A 10,388-nucleotide genomic window follows, 5' to 3' on the forward strand; every position below is an offset into this window, starting at 1 on the left:
ACCTGAAGCTCTATTATGCAAGGAGAAAGCCGTTCATCTTCTTCAAATTTTATGAAGAAACGTCGCCGAGTTCCCTGGGCCTGAGCTCATCTGAGTGGAAACGTCTGGGTTAGGCATGTAACCCTGTTCCCTGAGAAGGGAACTCCATGTTGCGTTTAGCGTAACACTATGGGAGCTCCTTCGCGCGTGACCGGCATCTGAAGCTTGTGTAAAATCTGCCATGATCAGGTGAAGTGGCAATTAAACGTGTCACGTGATATACATATGGCGCCTCTATTATCTGAAGCAAAGACGCAATTTAAAGGCCTACCCTGGTATGACAAAGCTTGTAATATTACAAAAGTAATATCGAATGAATGTGTGAGGGATAGACCACCCTGAAGCAGCACACACATCCTGTAAGGATACCCCATTGGACGACGCTTTTGAGGAGGCGACCCCCATAGTGGAATGAGCCCTTATGCCCAGAGACGTAGCGAGACCGCGAGCCTCATAAGCGATAGAGATTGCTTCCACTATCCAATTAAAGATGTGCTGTTTTGACACAGCATCACCTCTACTGTCGCCGCCAAAGCAGAACAGCAGCTGCTCCAACTTACGCCATTGGTCGGAGCGGTGGACGTAAGTAGAGAGAGCCCTTACTGGACACAGCAGGTGCATTCTCTCTTGTTCCGGTGTGAGGAACATAGGAGGGCAGAAAGCTTTCGACACCATAGGCTGGGAAGCAGAAGTAGGCACCTTACGAATATAATTCGGCCTAGGATACAGGCCTTAGCTAATCCGGGGTAAAGTCAAGGCAGGAAGGGGAAACAGAGAGAGTTTGTAGATCTCCTACTCGCTTGAGAGATGTCAGGGCCAGCAGAAGAGAAAGAAAGAGTCAGAAGCTTCTCAGAGGCTGACTCTAAGGGCTCAAATGGGGTACCTGACAGACCTTCCAGGACCACAGAAAGGTCCCAGGAAGGTATGCGCGGCCTGCAGATGGGCCTCAGCCACCTGACAACAAGCATAAACCTCAAATTTTTTCAGAAGCATAAACAGGGGTGTGGCTGGCTGAAATGGCGGCCACATAAACCCTGATTGTAGAAGGAGCCCACCCCATTGACAAACGTCCTTGTAAGAACTCCAGGACTGTAGCTATTGCGCAGTTCACTGGGTCTAGCTAGCGTTCCTCACACCACAAGACAAAAAGCCGCCACTTAAGCACATATAATTTCCTTGTGGATGGTGCCCTAGGGTTCAACATGGTCTCTACAATCTCAGTTGTGAGACCAGAATCTATGAGCTGGTGCCGCTCAGGAGCCAAACCCACAGTTTCCATAGTTCCAGCCGAGGGTGATAAATCAGGGAATGGGGTATATGTTCTATGGCCCCTTAGTCCAAGAGGGATCTTACTTCCTGTGCTAATATCGGGCTCAGGTCTGTGCTGACTACTATGGTGAGTACACCTCTGAACCGGGGGGGTCGAGCTCTGAACTGGATCCGGTAACTCTTTTCTATGGTAGACAGAACCCATGGAGACACATTTGGCAGTAGTTTCCCCCGCCGCCATACGGTCTTTCAGTGACGTTAACTATTCCACATTCTATTGGAGGGAAAGCATCAGATTTTCTTTGCCCTGTGACAGCTCGCTGTCTTGGGAAAGCCTTGGGAAAACTTGGGAAGGCCTTGGCTAAGGGAGGCCCTACAGTAGCACTGGGGGCTAACTGCCCTAACAACCTCATGTCCCCTGATACATCCCTCCATGGCCCCTCAGGACCGCTCCTCTTTGTCTGCTTGGCCGTTATGACCATTCTCAGATCAGGCCTAGTAGCAGGCCGCGACTGTGGCCGCCCGGTTCCCCTGGCTGTCTGTGGGGGTTGGCGGGCTGCCATACTCGCCTTCTGTGTCTCCCTCGCACTAGCGCTGGCTATTGAACTTGACACATCAGGGAAGGGACTGGCTGAATGCCACCATATGTCGAGCTCACTCAGCAGGTCTGCTTGGTAGCCCTGCAACACTGTCATTGTCTGCAGTGACCCACAAGCAAGACTATTACTGCCTAGGCCTTGCCCACCAATGCCACAGTGGCCTTACACAAAATATTATTTATTTTTATTTTTTTTTGTGTGTGTGTGTGTGTGTGTTTTATTGGCTTTCCATAGCGGAAGTAGGAGTCACGACGCGAGCTCCAAAATCCATCGGAGAGCCGGACCCGGAAGACTCTGGCTCCTCTTCCGGATCCATAAGAGGAGCCGGACACGGAAGACTCCGGCTCCTCTTCTGGATCCATAAGAGATCCCCCGGACCTATGACAGCTAGCTGCCTCGGCAGCAGCCAGCACAGATCCACGAGTTTCCGAAACCCAACTCACTTCGGCTTCCAAGAAGAGAGTGAGTCACAAGAGGAGCTACCCAATGTAAGGTGTTGCAATGCCCAGTCAGACCTCTCGAGGGCTGCCGTTGCATGCTCCATCCTAGACACTTCACACAGAAAGTGTGCAATCCTCCACGTGATGAAGCAGGAGAAAGGTGTAACACACTTCCTGAATTCTCTCACTCATTCTTTTCTCTTCAGCTTATTCCTTTTTTTTTTTGTCTTGTCTTTTATTTAAAGGGATAGAAAAGTCCAGAGATTTTGAGAAAAGATGAAGGAGAAGAAATGAAGCATCTCTTTGTTTCTTTACACAAACAACCAACATGCAGTCTCACTGAAGATAAGGCTGACAGCGAGGTTCACAGGTGCCATATATATATATCACGCGACGTGCTTAATTGCCATGTCACCTGATCACGGCAGGTCTATAAATAGGCATGATGTTACACAAGCTTCAGATGCTGGTCATGTGTGAGGACACTCCCATAGTGTTAGGCTAAACACAACGTAACGTTCCCTTTGAAAGGGAACGTATGTTGTGGTCAGATGTGTCCATGTTTCAGCTGGTTTTCAGGAAAAACGGCCATTGAGTTATCTGTGCCAAAGACAAGTTGGATCATCTAGACCAGTGGTCATCAACACTCTTCCTGCAGGTTTCATCTCCAACCAAATTCTAACACAAGTGTTTTAGTTGATCAAGAACTTCTTAAGGCAATGATTAGATGGTCAGGTGGGCACGATTATGGTTAAGGTGAAAAGGTGCAAAAGCCAACATCTGTCATGGTATGGGGGTGCGTCAGTGCATTGCCATGGAGGCGTATATTAGGATTTTAGAGAAACATATATTATGCTTCCTTCTAGGTTACGTCTTTTCCCGGGAAGTCTATGGTTATTTCAGCAAGACAATGCCAGGCCGCATTCTGCAGGCACTACAACAGCATGGCTTCATAGACACAGAGTTCGTTTGCTTGACTGGCCTGACAGCAGTCCACGTCTGTCTCCTATTGAAAATGTATGGCGCATCATGAAGAGGAGGATCAAACAACAACGACTATGGAATGTTGAGCAGGTGAAGTCTTTTGTCAAGCAAGAATTGGTTAAAATTCCACTTTAAAAACTACAACAATTAGTTTCCTCAGTTCCCAAATGATTAAAAAGTGTAATTAAAATGGAAGGTGATGTAACACAGTGGTAAATATGCCTCTGTTCCAACTCTTTTTGAGTGTGTTGCAGGCATCAAGTTCTAAATGTGTCTATATTTACAAAATACATTTTCCTTGGTCAGTGAAAACATTGGAAATCTTTTCTTTGTACGTTTGTTAGGTAAATAAAGGTTCAAGAGAATTAGCAAATCACAGATTTTATTGATTTTAAAAATCCAAACTTTTACAGAAATGGGGTTTGTAAATTATTTCTCATTTACATTGGGGTCATACATATTTTGTACTCATAATTATTACTACTATTATTATAATTATTATTAATATTACATTTTGGTTTTTTTATTACTTCATTTAATATATTATAGCCAGATGGCTCAAGTGCTGGGGATCCATATGGATCTGGAGGAGGAACCAGAGACAAGCACTGCTCTATCTCTTGCTCTGTCCTCCGGATCCAACTCTCCGTTTCCAGGTTTTGGAACTTGTGTCGTGACTCCTCCTTCTGGTATGGAGAGTCAACCCACCCTCTCTGACTCCGAGCAGCCAGAGGGGGACTCAGTGCACCAAAACAGAGAGCAGCTCTCAATCATATAAAGAGCTGCTTGATGTGATCACTAGGGCTGTAGAAACGTTTAATTTAGACTGGCCCAGGAAAGAAGAAGTGGTTTGTAGCAGGCTGGACAAGCACCTTCTCCCCAGTGAAATTAAAAACTTCATCACACCACAGAAAACTGCTTTTTTTCCAGAAGTGCATGATGAAATATCGCATTTCTGGGGAAAACCATACACCAGCCATATTAATATCCCCACGACATCCGATTATTCAGCCATCGTGGGGAATGAACAGTACAGGTATTTGGCTATGCCAAAGGTCGAGGAGGCGCTTGTGAGCTACCTATCTCCATCAACGGCAGGGAATTTAGGGGGCCGGCCTATGGGGGCCGGATTATGTGGTAGCGGGTCTTGCTTGTGGGCCACTGCATACAATGGCAGTGTTACAGGCCTACCAAGCAGAACTGCTGAATGAGCTCCACAGCGGGGAGGGAATTGACTCAAGGCAGTGGTGGAGCTCTGTCGCGTCATGGATTTGTATCTTTCGGGTGACCAAGCAAACCAAGACCATTCAATGGGTAGCAGCAGAGAGGCACCTAGAGTCACCCTCTCAGGGATGGGGGATAAGGATAAGGTCTCCCTGCTGGATGGCCCTGTTGAACCTTCTGATCTGTTCAGCGGTGCAGTTAACGCCATCGCCAACAGGTTTTGTAAGGTGGCACAGCAAATGGCAGCATTTAGCGAGTTCCTTCCCGGTCATGTCGAGTTCACCCGGGCATCTATGAGTGACCAGCACTAGTGCAAGGGAGGCACAGAGGTGAGTGTGGTGGCCTGCCTACCCCTTCTAGCATCGGGTAACACTCTCGGGGCATCTCCTTATAGCAAGATGGTAATAACAGAGGCCTCCCTCATGGGCTGGGGTGCGGTCTTAGACAGCTGTCCAGCTCATGGTCTCTGGAGTGGACCTCATCTGGAGTGGCATATAAATCATCTAGAAATGCGGCCCATATTTTTAGCACTGAAATTCTTTCTTCCTCAATTGAGAGGTCACCATGTGTTAGTTGTGACAGACAACACAGCGGTGGTCTCATATATCAACCACCAGGGAGGATTACATCCGTGGCCCCTGTTCAGGCAGGCAGAACTACTTCTTCTCTAGGCGAACGAAAAGTTTTCGTTAGTGACTGCAATGTACATTCCAGGCAACCGGAATGTAGGGGAAGACATCCTGTTGAGGCAGTGGCTGAGGCCTGGGGATTGGAAGCTCCAAAAATAAGTGGTGGAGTCCGTATGGCGGAGCTTTGGCCAGGAGGAAGTGGATGTGTTCGCCTCCAAAGAGACAACACACTGCCTGTTGTGGTTTGCCCTCACTCCTCCAGCACCATTGGGGCTGGATGCCATAGTACACATGTGGCCAAGGTCACATCTGTATGCCTTTCTCCTGATCGCTCCCACAAGTTCTAGTGAGGGTTCACCAAGTCTGTCTATGTCTGCTGCTAGTAGCTCCTTATTGGCCAGCTTGAATATGGTTCTCAGAGATAATATCCCTGCTAGATGGCACTCCCTGGGAGATTCCTGTTCGCAGGGATCTACTGTCTTAAGCCGGAGGGTTGATTTATCACCCTCTGCCAGAACTATGGAAACTGTGGGTCTGGCCCCTGAAGGTCACCAGCTCATAGATTATCTCTCATCCAAGGTTGTAGGGTTCATGTTGAACGGTAGAGCCCCAAGAGAAAATTGTATGCACTCAAGTAGCAACTGTTTCTCAGCAGGGTTGGCTCCTTCTACAATCAGGGCCTATGTGGCCACCATTTCAGCAGCCACAGCCCTATTGATTGAGCCTCTGTGGGGCAACATAATTTAACATCGAGGTTTATGTATGGTGTCAGACAGCTGAGGCCTATCTGCAAACCACGCATACCTTCCTGGAACCTTTCTGTGGTCCTGGAAAGTCTGTCAGTTGCCCCATTTGAGCCCTTAGAGTCAGCTTCTGAGAAGCTTCTGACTCTAAAGATAGCTCTTCTGCTGGCCCTGACATCTCTCAAGTGAGTAGGAGATCTACAAGCTCTCTCTGTTGCCCCTCCCTGCCTTGACTTTGCCCCAGGATTAACCAAGGCCTCCCTATATCCTAGGCCACATTATATTTGTAAAGTGCCTACATCTCCTGCCCAGCCAGTAGTGTTGCAGACTTTCTGCTTTCCTCCTTTCCTCATACTGGAACAAGAGAAATTGCACCTACTGTGTCCAGTAAAGGCTCTCTGTACATACGTCCACTGCTACGACCAGTGGCATAAGTTGGAGTAGTTGCTTATCTGCTTTGGCATCGACAGTAGAGGTGATGCTGTGTCAAAACAGCGCATCTGCAATTGGATAGTTGAGACAATCTCTATCGCTTATAGGGCACGCGGTCTCACTATGCCTCTGAGCATATGTGGTCATTCCTCTAGGGCGTCACCTCCTTGAAGGCTTTATGCAAAGGGGTACACTTACAGGATGTGTGTGCTGCGGTGGGGTGCTCTACGTCACACACATTCATTCGATATTACAGTTTGGACATAGATTCTACCCCAGGCTTGAGTGTCTTGCAGTGACCCTCAGGCTCGGACCCTTTGAACAGGCCATACCCTCACTATGATTGGAGTGGGTATTGTCGTTCCCACAGCATGAAGCTCATGCAACATAACATCTGGGGTAACCCTGTTCCATGAGGAGGGAGCAAGACGTTGTGTAACTTGATCATACCGGGACAAGCCTGTGAATTGTGTCTTTGTTTCGGATAATAGAGGCTGATGATGTGGTTTACAGATGCCATTTTATAATCATAAGTAGTGTATAAGTAGTCATGATTTCACAGACTTCAGATACCGGTCATGTGCAAGGGTGCTTCCCACAAAGCATGGAGCTAATTCTATGTCAAAGTATATATGAATTTCCTTTTTATTTATTTATTTTTTTTTTGGGGGGGGGGCATGGGGATTGGGTTTTGGCTGCTGGCATATACAAAGTTTATAAAACTGATTACATTCATAATCAGATTTGTAGCTGTGTGGGTTTCTTTTTTGTACATTTGTTTAATAAAAATATAACAACAACAAAAAACAAACCAGAATGGCGAGGAAAAAAATAAATCTATACAATCTTGCTATCTTATATTACAAAATGAATAATACAGGAATAATAAAAAATACTGTATACACACTTTAAAATCTGAATAACATTTCTCAGGCAGGTGTTTAAATTTATGGTTCTGTTTCAGATTGGAAGTAGAGGAGAGGAACATATCCAAGAGATTAGACCAAACAAGAAAAACAAGAAAACAAGAAACAAACACTAAAACATGAAGACTTTGGGATAACAGAAAAACAATTACAGATCAGAATCAGTGCAGAGTGAGGGATCAACACAATGCGATAAAGCAGGAACAAAGTCCACAAGCTTGAAGGAACTACAACATTACAACTGGAATGTTCTACAGGTCCGTGGCAGACGATTGAGTAAAGGTGCATCAGGACAGGTTCTTGGCAATGAAGATAAGCAAAACTGCAGCATAGGAACATGGTTTAAGAGCATGAGGCTGGATGTCCATGTAATGTTCTGGAGGATGTTCTCAAGATAACGATTATTAGCTGATTACAGGGGGCTGTAAATAATGCTGTTGAGATATCAGACAGGAATGAAACAAGTTCCTACAAGTGCACTAGGTGTAAATATGCAACATGATGATGATAACAGAACCAGATATCTATATAAATGTCCATTACTCAAATTGGGCCATTAAAAAAGAAATAAATAAATAATAATAATAAAAAATATTAATTGTGTACTGATTTGTGGCTATGATTTGGACTTATAATTAATTATAATAAATATATAATTTGTGGTCCATATTAAGTTTGGTCTCAAGTTTCAAGAAACTTGGCAGCCATCTTGGACATCTGAACATATTTCATTAGTGCAATTTGGTGTAATTTTGGTAACTCCAAACATCCTGCCTCCTCTAGGCCTGTAATATTATGAAGGTGTAATTGTAGCAGAAATTTCATAGCGATGAGAATAATACATGTGTAAATATAGGCTGCATATGATATTTTATCAAATAACTTAATTGAAAATTAGGTTTGTTTAACCACAACCCTTCTCCATAAAAGGTAACTTGATAGCGTTTTTAAAGATTTAATATACTGAAATGTATTACTTAAAAAAAAAAAAAAAAAAAAAAAATATATGCAATGTTTTGGAAACCAGATAGAATTTCAGGAGAACATGCAAACATCAGACAAGATCATACGCTCTCAGGTTAAAAATTCTGAATTCTTCAACATTATTCCATCTGGGGGAAACCCTTACAGGTTTTATAGAACCTACATATAGAACCTTACAACAGCTGAATGTTTCCTTATTACAGGGAACATCAAGTAGAACCTCTTTAGGAAATTAAGAACCTTTAACTATACAAAGAGCACAGAGTTTACCTCGAAGCCCTCAGCAGTAACTTAGAGGTGAGAAAAATTATGTGCGAGATGGAGTTTGGCTCTCACTGTGACACAGCATTTGATTCAGACACATGTTCAGCTCTGAGCTGTTCTGATACCAGCAACACTACACTTCTGTCCTGCTGAAGAGAAGCACAAAGAGCACGGAGCTGAGGCGATTAACCCGCCGCAAGACAGACAAGAAATGAATAAATAAATAAATAAATAAATAACAACTGAGCTATTTCTTTCATGTGACAGTGTTTTTATAAATGCATTGAAAAGGCAGTGGATGCAGAAAAATGAGCAAGCTTGAAAAGAAAGGAAATTCAATTGAATTAGAGTTCAAAATGTTTGAGTTAAAAAAAAAAAGACAGAAAATGTACAGGTTATTTACAATATCATAATTGAGTTGATTTAGCTTACTTCTTATTTTAAGGCTTTTCAAGTAGCTCCACCCCCAACCAAAGCAGATCATTTGGCCCTGCCCCCTTTCCCAGTGATGAGGCATGTAAAAAAAACTTTTTTTTAATTCAAAATATCAAAAATGTATTGAGATTTATTTTTCAGTTTAAAGGTTTTATTTAAAAAAAAAACAAGTTAAAAAGTCTTATTTATCATTTATCTAAATTTTCAGTAAAAATACCATTATTAAGCTTTTTAAACATTTATTTTAACTCAAATTTGCCTGGATAATTTTGCTTCTTTGTATAAAATAAACACTTGAATTAAGTGGCAATAATACAAGACAAATTCAAGCTTAAAATGTATAAACAAAAGTGTAAAATAGGTTTAACAATTTTTTTTAAATATATTTGTTTTATGTTCATCTCATAGTGAGAAACATTTGATTATTATTATCATTAATAATAATAATAACAATAATAATAACAATAATAATAATAATATTAATATTTAATATAATAATAATTATATAATAATATTGTATAATAATATATAATAATTATATTTTTATTTTTTAATATAATAATAATAATAATAATAATAATAATAATAATAATTATTATTATTATTATTATTATTATTATTATTGTCACAGTTTCCCCTTTAAGCAGCGCGCGGGAGAGCATGTGAGCGCGCATGGACGAGCAAGGTGCGCAAGCACCTGCTTTTCCGTTGTTGATAATCGTGACATTTCGACACGCGCATTTGTTATGTTTCTGTTATGTTTCCTCCCTGTTCTGTCATTGGCTATTGTTTCACGTGGGTCTGAATTACCCTCAGCCGTCAGCTATTAGGACGCTGATTATGTTTGTGTATAAATACCGTGCACCTCCCAGCACACAGCGCAAAATATTATAGTAGAATACGTTTAGTTTAGAGTCGTTACGATAGTCATAGTCATAGTCATAGTCATAGTCAATATCCATGTTAGGTTCCTTGTTAGAGTTCGTTAGGTTAATCATTAGATTTAGTACACGCTGGTTTCTCCGCTCCCAGTCCCTCGCTATTGTTTGTTTCATGTTTGGAATCTCGACCCTGTTTTCCGTGACCACGACATCGTTTCCTGCCTTGCCCCATTTATGCCTGTTTGCCGATCGCCTGACCTCTTGCATATTTTGGATTACGTTTTTGGATCACGATTTGGATTAACCTGCCTGTGTCTCTCTTAAATAAAACTGTTCCTACTGCACTTGCATCCGTCCTATGTTCCTTACGTCACGAAACGTGACAGAATATTCCGCCAATCATGGATGCAGCACGAAGACAGGGGAGACATCACGCTACAAGAACCATGGAAGTAGCAGGACAGTACCTCATCGGGAAACGTAGAGCCCGGAAGTTGATGCCAACCGTCCCCACTATGGACTCTATTCAATTTCCACAA

The sequence above is a fragment of the Ictalurus furcatus genome, chromosome 26 (genome assembly GCF_023375685.1).
Source record: "Ictalurus furcatus strain D&B chromosome 26, Billie_1.0, whole genome shotgun sequence".
NCBI classification, from domain to species: domain Eukaryota; kingdom Metazoa; phylum Chordata; class Actinopteri; order Siluriformes; family Ictaluridae; genus Ictalurus; species Ictalurus furcatus.